The sequence below is a fragment of the Mesitornis unicolor genome, unplaced genomic scaffold, assembly GCF_000695765.1.
Source record: "Mesitornis unicolor isolate BGI_N332 unplaced genomic scaffold, ASM69576v1 scaffold41942, whole genome shotgun sequence".
Taxonomy (NCBI): domain Eukaryota; kingdom Metazoa; phylum Chordata; class Aves; order Mesitornithiformes; family Mesitornithidae; genus Mesitornis; species Mesitornis unicolor.
The window spans coordinates 773-18,527 of record NW_010171999.1 but is presented as its reverse complement, the minus strand read 5'-3'; positions in this window follow the sequence as shown (position 1 = coordinate 18,527).

Below are 17,755 nucleotides of genomic sequence, written 5' to 3'. Positions count from 1 at the left end.
GCAAATCACAGCCATGACTTATGGTGTGAAACATATTTGGTCATAAGATTGAACAAAATCTGCATTGGCAAAATTAACAAAACTTTTCTTAGAAATCCTCATTTTGTGTGTGTGTGTGTGTGTGTGTGTGTACACACGCTGGAGAGAGAAAAAAGCATACAAATATATCCTGGATAAGTCACCCTCTTGGTAAGAAATATAAAAGCAGACACCTTGAGCTGCAAGATCTTATTTCCTTTCAAGACAGAAATTTACCCTTAACTGTCCATTAACACAAAAGGATCAAAAGAACAGATTATGGTCCTTTTATGACCATTTCCAGTGTATTCAAGGCCAAATTCTGCTTCAAAGTAAGACAACCAAATCTCTTTCATGTCCATTTAGTGAAGTGCCACAAATCAACACTAAAATGGAACCCTGTACCTTCATCCAGAAAGTAATAGCAGATGTTTATACACAGGTGGGTGCTAGACACCAGAATAGTAACTCCCAGCCTTACCTACTTGCAACGTACTTTGCTGAACCAGAACTCCCTAAGAATATTCCCCAGATTGAACTAAAACTGGCAGTTCATTTAGAAGTCTCCATGTTTTGGATGCCATCATCTGAGAAGGTGGCCTGGAAGTCCTCCTGCCTACTGGCCTACTAAAATTAGACACAGAGATGGGAAAGCAAGGCATACATCCTCCCTTAAAACCACTGTGAAGGAAAAGCAGTACTGGGCACAATGACTCACTGAATATTGTACGTTATCTGTTTCTCAAGCTAAGAATACCACCAGAGGACAAGACATGTTTAGTGCCTGGGAATAATACTGAAGGACGTCTGTTAGCCAATTAAGGACTTGTATGCACGTATAAAATGCCCAGCAGTGGTTCTGCTGCTGTACTGGCAAAAAACTTTTAACAAATTTGGAAGAATGTCAAGACGACTAATACTTCCCTGTGAGAAACGCCAGCCCTTACTAATACAGCATGATTTACAAGCTATGATACGGTAATAAAAGCCAAGCAGCTCATAGAGCTTTCATTCAGCCTATAATCACAGAAAAGTATCAGCCCAAAGTTACTATAATACATTGTATTCTGAAGGTGAACCACAAAACTCCAAACTGCACTATGTTGTTGAATTACTGTTTTTCTTTACATAGAAACTATTCTACTCTTTTGAGAAGAATACGCTTTAGGGTTTAAATAGAAAGCATCAACACTTAAGGTCATGACTTTCAACCAGTCAACTTTTTAGCACACATACATGAGCTGATGGTAAAGATTTATGGTCACCTTTAGAGTACTCTATGGACAATTAGTAATTTGGCCATATGGAAAACAAAGTAACTGGACTGACTAACTTCCATGAAAGTCTCTGCAAAGTGATCACTGAAGTAACTTCTTGACAAGATTATGGACGACATAATCTTCATCATCACAGCTGAAGCATGCACTCCTCTAATGATGTCCAATCTTGTTACAAAGACACATGCAGTCTATTTGTCAAATCCTGATTTAAACTGAATTCTTCAAAGACAAAAGGGATCATTACTGTACTCTGTATTCAAGCTTACACTAGGATTTTGACTTTTCACAAGCACTGTCCTATGCCAGTAAACTGTATTCTGCCTTTAGCTGGTATATAATTCAAAAGTGGTTTACAATTGCATTGCATCTCTTAAGTTGCCCATCTCCAGAAAACTATTTCACTGAATACCAGGAGATCAGCAGTTCTAAAGTAGAGGCAGTTTTCCATAGTATTTTGCATAGAATGCAGCCCTTTCCGTTGTAGCTACTGGAACCATCTCCTTTCCAAAGGGCAAATACAGGTCTGATGAAATGACAGTCTCAGCTTTTTCCCCACCATGTCAAGTGACAGATGAGAGGCACAGCATCTCACCTGGGGGAATACACTACCCAGAGCACTAGCTGTGAGTTGTAGGCTAAGCCACAGAAGCAGTAGACTTGCTGCTGCTTAGACCTCTGTGCTTTGTATGTCCCCAGTGCAGTACCATGAGAAGTACCAATTCTGCAGCAAGGAAACCTAAGACCAGGCTACTGAGGAAGCTGAAGTCCTCCCAGGTAAACTGCAACTGTTCCTCAGACTGGACTTTAGATGAGCAGTTCCCTAACTGGGGGAATGGGTCACTTGGGAGAGACGGGAATACATCTCTGAGAGCAATAAACGAAGGGCTGTTGCTGAGGGGAGGGAGCTGTAAGGCGAGGGGCGCACACTGACCGAGCACCGAGATGCAATGCCACAGGCCCTGGCAGCCACAAGCTCCCACACGTCTTTTCTCTTTTTGACTCCTATACAGCAGAAATCACCCCAGAGTCACTTTATTCTCTGAACCAGGCACCTTTTTCTAGCTCCCACCTCCTGATTTGTTGTTGCTGCCTAAGCCCTACTCCCAGGCATGGCGAAGGAAGATGACTTGCAGTGCAGACCGCTCAGTGGGCAGCCTCTGCCGCCCCAACAGAACTGCCAGGTACACGGCAAAGCTCATTGCAGGGCCCACTGGATCATGCAGTGGTAACAGCAGCAGCATTGTTGGGTTATAATTACACCAAATCCTGAGTCAGCTCTTGTAATGTGACAAGTTTTTACCTATAAAATAAGCATAACATATAACCTGTGTTCAGCTGCAACAACGTAGAGGCCTATCTCTCTAGTAACCTACCTGAAAGACCTGTTTCTAAGAGATTACTTTCAATAATGTGGAAGAAAGTATCCGATTTCCAAAGTACATTAAGCTTGCTTAACCTTGGCAAGTCAGCTATCGTGAACCTCTGAATTCACACTCAGACAGAAAATGATTGCAGTTCCTGCTGTATATATCATTTCCCTGCTGAAATCATGATATACACAACTTGGTGAAGGTTTGTTGCTCACCCGCACTGATTCAAGAGTGGCTGAACAAAAATGGTTAACTTATAAATGGAGAAAGACTTGTGAAGAAGAAATGAATGCATCTTCATCAAGTTATCACATTCTCACACAAACAAGCACTTTAAATAAAAGTGTTCTAGGTGGGAAAAAAAAAGATCAGATGTTATCCTTACTGTTGCCTGGCAAAGGTGTAAAAGAGCCAGCAAGAGAGATAACACTGCACACAACCCTGCCCTAGAAAGAGGCAGAAGGAAAAAAGAGGGCGGTGGAGGGGAGGAACTTTTTTCTGCAGGCACAGCAGAGGTAGCGCACTCTTGTTGGAGAGGGAAGTGGTGGACAGGGACAGGGACCAAAGCAGATGCTGGAGTCCAGTTAAGGGAAAGGTCTGAGCAAAGTATACCGGTGCCAGGGTGAAGAGCAAAGGGCAGTGGGAAAAAGAGGTTTCATAGTTACAGGAATTATCCATGTTTCCTTGATGACAAGTTGTATTGCATTGCAGAAAAGAAAAAAGTTGGAGTATTTTTTGCTGTTACACAAATTAAGTGCATGATAAGAAGTCAGTAAATTGCCTGAAAAATATTCCTCTGGCCTAGATTATATAGAAGTCTTTTTGAACAAATTCCTCTCATTTTCTATGTTATTTGCTCCATACTGCTCACAAGTGACCTCTGTCTTTCATGACCCTTCACTTTACATCCTGATGCCTTGTAGAGCTCAAAAGGCTATTTTTAATCTCTAAATAGGAATTGCGTGACATCAGACCCTTTTTTTGTTCCAAAGAGCAAACATCCCAGGAAAAGACTGAATTAATTATATCAAAATAGAGAAAGGGGAGTCAAATTCAAATGTAAAGGGGTGCAACCTGAGAATCTATTCCAAAGAACACCCAAGTCAATGAGATTCTTCAAGGAAGCCTGGATCATACCAGTAACTATGAAACCACTACTTCGCACCCTAACAAAAGAAGACTAGATTGCATATGCACATTTAAAATAGATTTAATCTAATAGATGTAAGCATTAAGAACAGTAGAATCATTTACTATCAAAATATTCCATGTTCCAAAGCACAGACAACACTGTATCTCTCAATGCATCATTTTTAATGTGAATCTCTTCCTGCTTCTAGCTCTGTGACACTACTGGTGACCAGTTTGGACAGCCCCATGGGCTATGCATGTGCTTAACTTCACATATCTGAGCTGAAAACATGACCCCAGATCTTAAGCCATGGCACGTACGACAAGACCTCTCAAAGACAACTACCATTTCTTAAGTGTCTTCCAATTTACCTAGGTGAAATGCTACAAAGACCAGATTGTCGGGTTAATTTTAATTTCCTGTATTCTTTGTGCACAGACAAATAATCACTCACCAACTTTGGAATATTTTAGAATAGATTTTAAAAGCAGCAGACTGCTTTCCTCTGAGCCCATTAGTGCAATTTACTCAGTGCTGTCAAAAGTGTCTGGAAATGCACAGTAGCTGGGAAGAAATCCACAAAGCTCCTGACATAAGGAGCTTTCACTCTGAAATGGAGACACGCTGAAGATACAGTTACAGAACTTGGCAGATGACCATAGGGATAGAAGGAAAACATCACAGAGCTGCAATCCCTACTCCCCAGTTAGCTGGAAAATTAAAATAACAATTTCACAGAAACATGAAAAAGAAAGAAGGAAAATAGTCTTCAGAGCATTGATTTAGCAAACATCTGAGTTCTGTTTTTCTCAGCCTGACCTAAATAATTAAGTTTTTTGCTCCCTTAGATCTTAGAGTGTGACAGTCTGGATATACCACAGTGAGGGGTCTGCTATTTATTACAGCTATACAAAACTATAACTACTGTTGATCTGCAATTAAACTATAAAGTGCAGATTCAAAATGAGATCAAGGCATTAACAGAAATCCTAACAGAGAAAAATGCCTCCTTCACTACCACCCTCAAACAGCAAGGTAATAATGATCTGTGGCAATTAAACTGCAGAATCAAAAGCATCATACCATTTTACAAATTTTTTTAATATGTATCTTGACAAAACGTATGTTGAAGTGTTCTTGCAAGAACCGAGTACAGCCAAGCAGTTTTACTGTAACACACTAAAAGAACAATTCGATGGCAAGTTCTCACTCCTACAGAGAAATTCTAGATGCAAGAAGCAATCTTCATACTGAGGTTCAATGTGTCAAGGTGAGAAGTTTGTTTTTAAAAGGCTATCTGTCAGCTGGCTTAAAAATGCACACACATTAGGGCTTGGTTCAAAATCTTCTCAAGTCAAAAGAAATGTATTAATCTGAACAGCCTTCGCTCACACCATCGAATGAGATGAGATGTTTATTCAGCAGTTCCTTCAGATGAAGTGAAGGTACAGATTTCTCAGATGTCTGATTTGCTGAACACACAGCTACAAGCTACACAAGAATACAAACACAGCGATTTACACAACTCAAAATGTTTTTGAATCCTGCAGTTCTGTAAATTCGAAGAAGTAGTTTATCCAAATGGCAACCATTTCTAAAACTTCCAAAACTTCTCTAAACTACCAAATAAACTATCAAAATGACCAAACCAAGCTATGGTGACAGGACTCTACTTCTGAATCAGTAAGTTACAGTTACTTTAGTGTGAGTTTAATCTTAAAACTGCTATTTCCCATTCAAGACTCCTATCAGTAAAGGCCCTGGAATCAGTTTTAGCCTTCTGCCACACAACTTATATAATAAACACCATTTTACACCACCTCCTGAGTAAGACTGAAAGCATAAACTGTCCCGATCCCTCCAGTCTATCTGAAACACACAATGCAAACCAGAGTCTGCACCACAGCTGTGGGCCTGTACCTTTTGCTGTGATACCTGACATGCCTGGACTCTGCTCAGGACTCACGACCCCCCAGTGCCAGCCCCGAGGCTCAGCCACACGCGCTGGCACGGAGCCTTGGGAGCTTCACGGTCTCAGTTAATGGGAGATTTTCTTCTGGTCCTTCCTGACTTTGCACTTTACAGCTCTGGGTTGGGTTTTTTTATTGCTCATTATCACAAACAGTGGATGAAATTGTAAGTATACAGCCCTGATCTGGAAAATGGGAAATGTATTAGAAGCTGTTAAGACAGTGGAACTATCACAACATAAATGTTTCACAGGAATTAATCCCTTCATGTTCACAATTTAGAGATCAGAATTAGGCACAGAAGCATTTTTTATTCTTTTCAGTGTTGTCCTGAAGCAATGTTTTTGCTCTCTTGCATCCACTTCCAAAAGGAACCTTTGCATCCTTGGCCAAATTTAAATCCATTTCAAAGCTTTGAAAGTTAAGGATTGATTTTCTCTTTAAAAAATGACCTCTAAAGTGTCTTTGATAGCAAAGCATACAATGTGACTATCTGTTGGCTCATTCTCACCCTTCAAAAGCCCTTCCTAATGCGATAACATATTTCACTGTTAGCAAATTGAGCAGCATAGAGTTTCATAGTTATGTTCTGAATATTGAGAGGGCCAGCAAAGAAAGCGAGACAGAATTAGAAGACTACAATAAAAAGGATAATACCTGAACCTTTTTCTTGTTCAGTAAACATAGGAAATATATTAATTGACAAAGCAAGCAAAAAGAACCTGTATGTCTTACAAATCAATAGTTCATACATAAACTGCAGGGAACTTTTAATAAACATCATTTAGCATTCACAATAGCAAGGAAAAATACTGACAAAATAGCCCAAAAAACCCAAAATGCAAACACATTTTTATACAGTAAAATCTTAATTTCAGAAAATATATATCTTCATCAGTCACTGCTGAAAATACATAAGCTTTATTGTTCCACTCTCTGTCAGCAAAAGGCATAGACGATACTGCTGTTCACCACTTCAGTAAGTGTTGATAACACCATAAATCTGTCAGCAGGGCAGCATTTCACTGACTCTAGAACAGAAAGTATTCCTAGCCCCGATCACAAGAAGTTCCACTGAACACTGCTGAATGGAAACCCACCTCTATTTATCGTAACTTACCTACCTCAGCAACACCAACAATCATTCCACTTTCATTTAAAATAGCATTGGAGGGATCCAGGCACTTCAAGCCATCAGCTCAGCAAGCGACTGCTGACTGGCATGATACCTACCGACCATAGGAGGGCTGGACCCCTGTCACCCCAAATGAAGTATTCCCTTTAAAACAAGCAGCTGAAGGACCCTTGTTTGATTTGTCTTGGGGACCATGAGTGCAAGAAGCTGTGCTGTCAGACTAAGGGCCAATGTTCTTTGGTGTGAGACAGACATGGCTGCTAATAAAAGAAATAGAGATAATAATGTGCAATAATGATTATATTATGAACAGTGTCGTTTTGGTGGGGAAAAGAGTAAACGAGAGTGAGTTATGAGAGGAACTGGGTTGTGGCAACTGTGGGAATATCTCTGCTCTGCTTTTGTCTTTGCAGTGTGCCATCCATGCTCTTCTTTACAGCATGTCAGCATACACCAACGTATATCACAGGGCCTTTTAACACACTAATCACTGCTGAAATTAAACTGTTCCTTTCTTTTTCTATCATTCACTTCTCAAAAGATTTATTTCTCTAGCAAGAGCTAGTAACTATATGGATCTACAAGACAGGACATCTTAACATTTTACATACATCACCATAGTTGTCTTAGTACAACAGAAACAGCACTAATCTTTTAATGAAGCCGATATATTTGCAATCATTCCTTATGTTACGAGGAGTCCTTGGGGGAAAATTTACCAAGGATCTTGGGAAAGGAAGAAAAAGAAGAAGGATCTCTTTAAAAGGTTCCCTTACACACCAAATTTTTCCTTCCTTGCTTCAAGTTGGTGGCATTGGCTTGGTGTGAAAACAGCCTCAAGTTCAGGAATACAAGAACACAAACATGGTTAAAATATTTTCTACAGACTCTGTGTATTGCAAGAGCCACACCTTAGCCCCACGTGAAGTCTGCACCATTACATCTCACTTTTTACAGGCCTACACTTCCTAGATCTATTTCAGCATCTCTAAATGCGGACTGCAGTCACACACACGGCCCACGATGACACTGATTGAGGATTACATCATCCTAGTTCACACGCTGCACATAACAATGTTTTCTAGTTTAGCAACAAGGATGATGCTCCCACAGCAGCCTGAAATATAAATTGATAGACGTTAGGCTGCAGCTTCAGCACCTGATGTGAAAACATTGCACAAAAATCAGGCCCTGAATAAGCTACCAAGTGCACTCACAAGAAACATCTGTTCAAAGTCTTCCTGACAGGAAAGTTGCTCATCCACGATCACGGAACTGTTTATCATATTATACTGACATTTCCAATCAATTTGCTCAGCTCCACTGGGAATATTCATATGCTTGTATGAGGGCTGGTAGACCTCGAATATTTTAATGACTGTGCCATATATAGTTCTACTCTGTAAAGAATAAACGACAGTCAGAAATACTCGCAATTGGCCTATGGTATCACTGAGACTACTGCAACCAACACTCGGTGCTAGTAATATTTTACAAACAGCTGATAAAGCCAGCCAGAGATTCCAGCAGCTACAGAACACTTCAGCAAAACCATGCTTTCCTCCTCCCAGTTTGGTATTTGGGGCTCAATGGGGCACCACTAATTTGAAAATATTTCTGCAAATGAAAACATGAGAAAATCAGCAGTTTCAAATGGAGGCAAGTCCTCAGAAGCTTCTCTAACTGGAATTGACCCCATTTATTAAAAAATCCTTTAAAAGGCTGGATTGGCTCCAAACCCTCTGTGTCACACTATTTTTATCCATTGTAGGGGATCTAAATAGAGTCACTATCCTCATCTGTAATGAGATGAGACTCCAGTATCCTATGATAGGAATATTTTGTGTATATACTGCTGACCTGTAGAGAAATACAGCATGTAGTTGAAAGCCTAGAAAAATAACGTAACTTAAATGTTGACCCTAAATTGAGTATTTTGAATACCCAAAACAAGAAAGAAAAAGGAAGTGGATCAGACTTTATAAACACTAGCGTTAATTTTTGCTTAAAAAAGCAAAGCATGAGAATAGCCTACTAAAAAGTAATTTTCTGAGATACGCATAAACTCATAGCACTAGAAAAATATAGCTTCTGAATGGTAAGTACAGCATTACTGATCCAACCCTATAGTATTGAACACTTTATTTACTGAGTAATCATACATTGCCTCTGAGACAGAGACACCATACTGACAAGGGCATTATAGCTTTTAATACAGTTTAAAAATAACTCCAAAATCTGAGGAGATAACTGCCCTAAGCATTTGCCTTCATGACTTTAATCACAGCAGCAGCACAGTTCCAAGTTCAGAACAATATTGCAGTTAGCCTTGTCCTCATCCATCTTGGTCATCTCCCAGAAAGCAACACTTAAAAGCAATTGGCTCTGGAGTGTGTGTTTGGTTTTGTTTGGTTTGTTGTTTTGGTTTTTTTAAAGTCATGTTGTCTTGGTTAAGAGCTACACTTGAGAAATGTACTGAAATAAAAGTCCTTTGGCAGAGGCTAGAGCAGTGGGATATTCAATTCATTTAGCAGAGCTCAATTTGATTTTTCATTGCTTTAATCTTCTATTTTTTAAAGACGCATTCTTAATTACGCAGAAAGGCATTAACTTATACAGTCAAATTCATGCTGGCTGCAAAGTTAACTGTTTTTCAAAATTTCAAAAGAAGCAAATACATTAATATCTTATTATGTTATAGCAATACACACCACCACCACTCCCCAAAATAAAACACAACTGAGAACTGATCCACACACTCTTTTTTTTAAATCATCATATTATCTTAGGCTGAAAATTACCATGTTTATTGTTTTCTGCATCTCTTAGATATATCACAACCTCCATATTACAGGAGAATTTTTTGTAGCCAGGGAGTATTATATTTACCTGACGACCATAGATAAGGAAAGAAAATAAAGGTACCAAACTGTGCCAAATGCATTTATAAATACATAGGTATGGCAAAATTTACAACAAATGTTTTAACCAGAAGAATAACTCTTTCAGGAAACGTTTCATGGAAAGCGTTAGTACAAATGAGAAGGAAGGCGAGGACCACTGATAATCCAAACAGAAAGAAATGGAAAACAAACTGGGATTCATGGTTGGTTATTGATCCAAGACTCTGAACATTATTTCACAGATATGAAACTTCTTCCCAGTATGTCATGCTCCTTTGATTGATCAAAGGAAGAAAGACCTTTTCTCCAGGAAATTTCTCAGTTTCACCATTTGGAAGAAATAGACGCAAAGTACAAAATTTGTCTCAAGTCTATAGTGCAAATGAGATCAAGCCATCTGTAGCAGGATCTTCCCCATAGCCCAATTAAGTAAACATAGACATTACCGTTAACTTTTATGGACTTTAGTCTTTCCTTTCCAGAACAGCCCTGCTGGTGGCACAACTCAGGATACTAATTAAGACACAGACTCGTTTGGTAACAAGGCCAACCCATGTCTCATCCACATCAAAACTACAGTGAATTTAAATAAAACCTTCAGCACAGAAGACATTACAGCTAAAAATAACTGATTTACCTCTGAATTTCTCTCTTTTTCAACTAAGATTATAAGCTTCAAGTATCACTTTCAGAACTGCTTGACTGTCTAGATGCAGTGCTTCATATTTCATAGCTCATGTAGGATGCACAGGGTCAGAAACAGGGATTACTGTGCAGGCCATATATAGATATATCACCACAGAAAAAGCTTCATGCTATTCTCCAGAAGCATATTTTGTCTAGCTAATGGATCAAGATTTCAGAAGATGCTCCTGAATCTAGTTCTCTTTACTATAAGGAAAGATGAACTGCGAGCTCAAGGATGGGTGAGAAAGAACACAAAAGGTGAAAGAATCCTGGAAAAGGAACTCATTCCAAAATGTACGTGGCAGACAGAATGCATAAGCATTCAAACTGTAGGTAATGTATTTCAATTTAGTCTGCAATAGAGAGCAACAGTGAAAAAAAAATCAAAACAGCTTAGCTGCAGCATGTGTCAGGACGATATACCAAATTCTTCTGCATACAAATTACTGATAAAGGTGCAAAATGGTTTTTTATCACGGATTTAACTTACAAGATTACATACTGCAAATAGTCATATCACGACCTCCCACTGATATGGAAACAGATTTAAAATAATTCTGCAGTAGAAGTAGCAAAATGAAATCACTTACCGTTAGCACTGCATCGCTGAAACTATCTGAAGAGTCAGCCCTCTGGAAACAGATTTTTCTATCAATAATTGACAGCTGATACAGTTTCAGGCAGCACTGGTACACCAGGGAAAGACAGGCTGCAGCAGCAGCTCCTTCCCATTTGGTCTATCCCTAGCACCTCTTAGATCTCTTTCTTAACCCTTTCTAGGTATTTTCTCCCTGTGCGTTGAGTGATGAGAGAAAGGCAAGATACATGTTACAAGAAAAGGATGCATTATTTCCCACTTTTTTTAGAGTGTGACAAGAGCCGTGGGAAGAAAGCCAGTAGGATTTAGTCATAACAATAAGCTCAAGAGAAGTGAAATCTAAAAACAGAAAATGACTCAGTGACTGGGAAGGAGTTATAGCAGAGACGTGAGGTACTGTAACCAGAACAGTGATTTCTCCAAATGTAGAATTAAGAGGTCAAGACCACAATAACATAAAATAGTAGCAGAGAAGTAAGCTAAAGAAGACGAGTAGTTCATAAATTGCTGTAAAAAAATGGTTATGATTCTCCAATGAGATTCAGGTTTTGAAATCAAATCTATTTGGTTTCAGTGGGGCCAGGATTACAGCCTTACAGAGCAATTTTAAACCACATGAAATCTTAAGTGACATGATGAAAAGAGAAGTGTTACTTCCTTTCCTAGGATAACTCTTTCTATAGTACTCTGAAATCACTGACATTTCTTAAATTTAGTTGTTTTCTTTTACAATGTCAATTCACATCAATGAGAAATTGTTTTCTGACATAATTTCACAAGATGACTTTTCTTTGTCATATTATTTTTCTTTTTCATTAAGAAAAGATTGATCTGATCTGACAGCCGAGTACATTTTAATAAGGGTGGACTATGGACCACAGAGGCCATCTGACAATAAAAGGCTTAGAAAATTCTTTTGTACAAATCGGTTACTTCTCACAGAGGAAAAAAAATCAAAACGGAACAAACAAAAAAACCCCAAGAACAACAGAAAAACCCCACAAAACTGGAGAAAACTCTGGAGAAATGAAGTGCACTGCATTCTCTTATGTCAGTTTTACAGCAGTCAGGTCCATTGCCATGTGCCAGACAGGACTGACAGCACTGCTACTGTCACATCTGTACTACAAAGTATTGTAGAGTGATGGACTCTAGTGAGATGGAGAAGGATATATGCACAGAAAGTGGTCGCACTCCTACCTGCTGTAGTGTCATCCTTCAGGAATCATATACTAGTAGAAAGAAGCTGAGAGCTTAATGTTCAAAGGCTACAAAATACATAAAAGGCACTTCCTCTTACTTCCTCCCCATTTATAGTTTATGAAATGTAATAGTAGATTTTCTGTCTGAACCACAGAGAATGTCTCTCTTGCTTGCCTATGCAAGTGAAATAGAAAATCAAACAAATGTGCATATTCGCACCATAAGTACAAAGAAATAAGTCTGAAAATTCAACAGCTCTATCACAGTTTGTTGCTATTTTCCCCAGTTCATAAGAAGTATGGTTCTCCCTTTCACACAAATCAGTAGGGAAAAACACTGCAATGAAATCCCACAGATGACATTGCAATCACATTTATTCCTTAAATATAAAGACATACCAGTGGATTCATCTGTATAAATGTAGAGCCCTACAATGTAGATTTTGAGGTGGTTTCTCTGGGCTGCCTTCACAGACAGTCAGTGTAAGCAGCTGCAGGTATCTGCACTGTAGATGCATAAACATTGGTGAGATTAATCCTGTTCAAGGTGCTCAGCATGAAAATCTCTCTCTACTTAAAATAAACACCAAAAAAAAGACTAAACAAACAAAGCCAACTCAACAAGGATTAAGGCCTCTACTTAGGCCATATATTGGACAGGTACATCTTCCAAAATTGAAGAAGATATTAATTCAAGGGCTTTGAAACAGGGGGATATTATAGGAGGAAACTCAGTGCAACTAACTGAGAAACAATTTCTTGTGGAAGCGCAGAACTGGCAGTGAAATCTGGACATCTCTCCTGATGTCTGTTCCCACAGAAAACTTTTCCCCATGGCTTTCCATACTGTCTTGATTCCGATTTTCTTACCTCCAGCTGTTGCAGAGAGTCACCCTCAGCTGGACCATAAATCTGTTATCCTCAAACAGCTGGAACAGTATTATGCATGCATATCCCACAGTCGACTGGGAGGTATTTCTTTATCAATGAAAGTAAATGGTGTGCTGACTACCTGCATCAGACATTCCCAAACACCTTTTCACAAGAATGCATCTTCTTTTTTATTTTCATTTCTCATAAACTTTATTTCACTTTCTCAGAAAATATCAAAGACTTGCTTTTTATATGTGTGTGTATTCCTGAGTGTGGCTTTTGGCAGAAAGGCTACAATGTCCTTTCATTTTCTCTTCATACCTAGAGGCAAAAGAGGAAAGTAACATATAGGCTTTTTTTAAGCAACTGCTTGGGGTCCTTAGCACCATCATTTCTCAACTGGTGTTCAGAATTTAAAATCTAACTCTGTATTGTTTCCTTTACTTGTCTTCTACATCTTCACTTGTGGATGCTGCTCTGGGTCAATATCCTACAAAATTCCCACCTCTACTGAAGACCTTGTAACAGGCCAAAACAGCACTGATTCCTGTCTTGTCATGCAGCAACCCTTTTACTTGCTGAATATATCCTCTCCATCCTCAGAAACATTTCAGAAAGTGCTCCCATTTTTAAAATGGTACAAAATGTACCTAAGTCATGTTCTCACATCAACCTTGTTCATTTTTAAGCAAAAAAATCTTTTATTCAAATTAATGACTAATTGTTAATGCTCACTAGTAATTTATAGTCTTTCAAAGACTAGGTTGACATAAAGATAGAAAGTTAGGATAATATTATATCCTTCTAAAAAGCCACATTAAATAAAATGTAATAAAATAGGGTGGGTTTTGCTAGGTGAATAAATTGCACATCTTTAAGATCTCTTCTATCAATAATTCACATAAAGTGTTTTAGCACATTTCTCCCACCCCACCAAGATAAGCTTGAAAGGATAAAACAACGTAACAAATTCACAAAAATTCCATGTTCAGTGAACACTGAACGCATGACAACCACATACAAAAGCAAAGGAAATGCAGACATCCTTCATGCAGCTCTAGGCTACATTTTTCAAGAAAAGTCTATTCTGAGCAAGCAAATAAGAGCAATTTCCCCATCAAACCTCACAATCTTCTGCCCTGACAGTCCACTCTTTTCAGTGTTCATGAAGAGTATCTAGATCTCTGCCTCTTCACCTGCATGAATTCAGTATTAAGCATGTGCTTTCATTTTCTCAAGCTATATTCCAATGCTTCCACTGCACCCTATAGGGATATTACTGTGCCGGTTTTCGACTGCTAAAAATAAAACAAACACATGTCATCCCAAGGACAAAGTTGGAAGGAAACATACTTTAATGTAACCAAAGAAGAATATATTTAGCATTTTGCTACTAAGCAAGGATGAAAATAAACTTGTCAACACATCGCTGTGTCTGTGAAGCCCACGCCTCACTCAATTCTTTCTGTAGCATAGGTTATATATGAAAAGTGGATTTAATCTTTCTTTCCTCTCAAGAGTGACTATTAGTACTCTGTTACTACTGCTGACCAGAAAGGGCTTCTGAACTACAGCATAAAGTACTTCCACCCTTTTATGCAGTCATTCTTTTCTATCAATTAACAGTAATGTAGCCATCTAAGGTGCATTTGAGCTGTGGTGCATAGTAGACTTCAATCTGGAATCCTTCCAGAACCAAATACAAGCATAAATGGGAAATGGCATGCCACTTACTCCACAGAAAGGAAAGTGAAAAGTGAGTCCTAAATCAGATTCTTGTTTTCTTTTGCATCTCTTTCATTATTATTGTTAATTTGGACTCTCCATAAAGCACTGCTGTTTCTGTGTCTCTAGAGGTGAATGCTCATCATAAAGACATGTGATTATATTCTTAAATATTGCCTCTGAAGCAAAGATATTTTTAAATTATCTCCTATAATTTTAACATTGCAAACTATCTGAGCTTATATTTTTAACATTAGGAAAAGAAATATTACAACGATATACATAGGTCTTCATTTTGGAGATCTTGCATTTGGATTAAAGCTGATACTGAAGGCAAGAACCATTATGCCTGCTTTATTTAGTCCTTTAAAGCACAAAACCAAAAATTTATTATATCACATTAGAGCTTGTTTCCTGGTATATGGAATTCAAGGCAAAGGCAAAAATGTTAATAAATTAGTATAAATTCATGTGGTAGTATTTTAAAACTATTTTGTTCAGCTGTGTGAACATTTAAGAGAGAAGGCGAGGGAGAACATTAGGAACAAGCAAAAAGCTACGACTTTAACCTCTACAGAACCTGTAAGTTTCTGCATCTACCACCACACAGACTACCCAGTAGACCAGGGCACTGTGGAATCTCCTGGTCTGAAAAAGCTTCTGGCTCCAAGAGGGGTGCCGCTGTGGAACAGGAAGATTTGCTCTAATAACCAATAGGTTCAAAGGTTGACTGTTTCAGTATGTTACGTTTTTCTCTCGTATCCATTCTCAATTACAGATGATACTCTTACCCATCAGTGTAGTAGACATCAACTAATTCCATTCTAAATTTAAAATCCATTAGTACTTTAAATATTAATGTTAAAAAGGCTCATTAGTTCCAGTAAACTTTAAAGAAAGATTATAATGTCTGCAAAAGGAGTACCTGCAAAGTACCATTCTGGCAAGGTGTTAGGTAAGCATTAAGCGAGCTCTGAAGAGCTTCCTCCTGCTTAATAAGGGCCATTTGAATCCTACTGCTGGAAGTCAAATGGCCCAAATTAACTTCCTAGATATGCAGAAAATACAAGTGAATTTGAGACTAAATATTCTGAAGTTCACAAGAGAAAACCAAAATCCACCTAATATCCTCCAATACATATGCTGTGGTACTTGCAATGAATTTTCTTAACTTTGACAGTTCGTATACATCTTTCCAAATAAAATTAACTCCAACTATCTTCATACAGACTCAAGTCCTCTTCTAGGAAAATACAACTATTTCCTTCCCCCTCAGATCATTTTAGAGTCACTGTGTCAACTCTGGATGATGGAAAAACCTCATCAAAAAACTAGAAGAATGACAAGCATTTCTGTTTTTCTTAAGCGACTGATACAAAGCCTATCTGTACAATTCAGTGTCTCTATGATTTAGGACTGGCCCAAAACTCACAATACTTCAAGGCAGTAATAACACTCAAAATCTTCAGAAACTTTGCAGAAACTTACAGATAGGAGAAATGAGCGTTGTTGGTTTCAATATGGTATCTTTACACTGAGAAAATTATAGCACAAACCCAAGAAACATTAGTGACTCACATATAAAAAAACCGCCTGGCAACATGTTGTCATGCTCATTTTTAAAGGCAATACAGAAGCTTAAAAAAAGTAGACACAAGGTAGCTTGGGAAATGTTATCAATTTCTCTACTAGTTTTATTGGTTTTCTAAGGATTTCCATCTTTAATTTAATAATGTGTTCTCAATTTGTATGCGACATCTGCAAGTATCTATTAAATGCAAAAATACTCAATACAACATTAAAAATTAGGGAAGAAAAAAATAAATCCCAGAACATTAGAAAATGTGGAAGTTCAAGAAATTACTCATTTGCCATATGTAACCTAGAGAGATTTTTAAAACTTCTACTAAATATCCACAGACAGAGATTCAAATCAATAAATTATATGTCAGTCTTTCTTGATGCTGGTAATTCAGAGCAAGCACATTCAGCAGTCAGCATTAGTCTGCCACATTTCACCTTCAAAAACATGTTTATGGCTGTCATTATCAACATACAGTTAGTACAAAGATCTTAGAAAAAACCCTAACTATACGGAAGATTGCAAGATGGTTTAATGTCTAACTGCTTGTTGACCAATTCATCTTCCAGTTCTTCAGACCTGTCCACAACTTAACCTATGATGCCAATTTAACACTGTCAGCTCTGGAAGAACACAAGAACAAACCTTTATTTGACTGCAAACCTGAGCCTCAGATTACTAAAATGATTGCTAGATTACTGGAATATTTACCTAATAACTGCTGACAGGCTTGATCTCTTGGCCTCTTCTAACACTCGCAACTTGGTGGACAGATCCCTTTGAAAATATGTGGAATGTATCCAGACCATCAGAAACATAGAAATAGGGTGTTTTTCTAATAAAAAAATTAAAATTAAAAAAAATTACAATCATTGTTCTAGATTTTCTTGCATAATATTGCAAATACCTACAGGTAAAAATGCATTCTTTCCTTATAAAAGAAATTGCACATTCAGTATGAAATAGCTCACATAATTTTCTGAAACTTTGTAACATTTGTCTTCAGAGAATCTGGCTTCAAAAACAATACTTCCATATGTCAGTGTCAACATTATAGTTACTCACGATGTTGAAAAACCCCTGGCATAATAAATGTTTCTGTCATTTTTTGTTGGGAGTAGCACTGACACATATCTTATTTCTATTAAAAACTACATCCTAGTACTAAAAACAGGGGCAAAAGCTTCTACTGATGCCAAGTCACTGTACATTTTGAGACACTCTATCGAATCTGGGGGACAACTAATTCCCACAGAGACAAGAGCTTCTAGTCTTCCAAG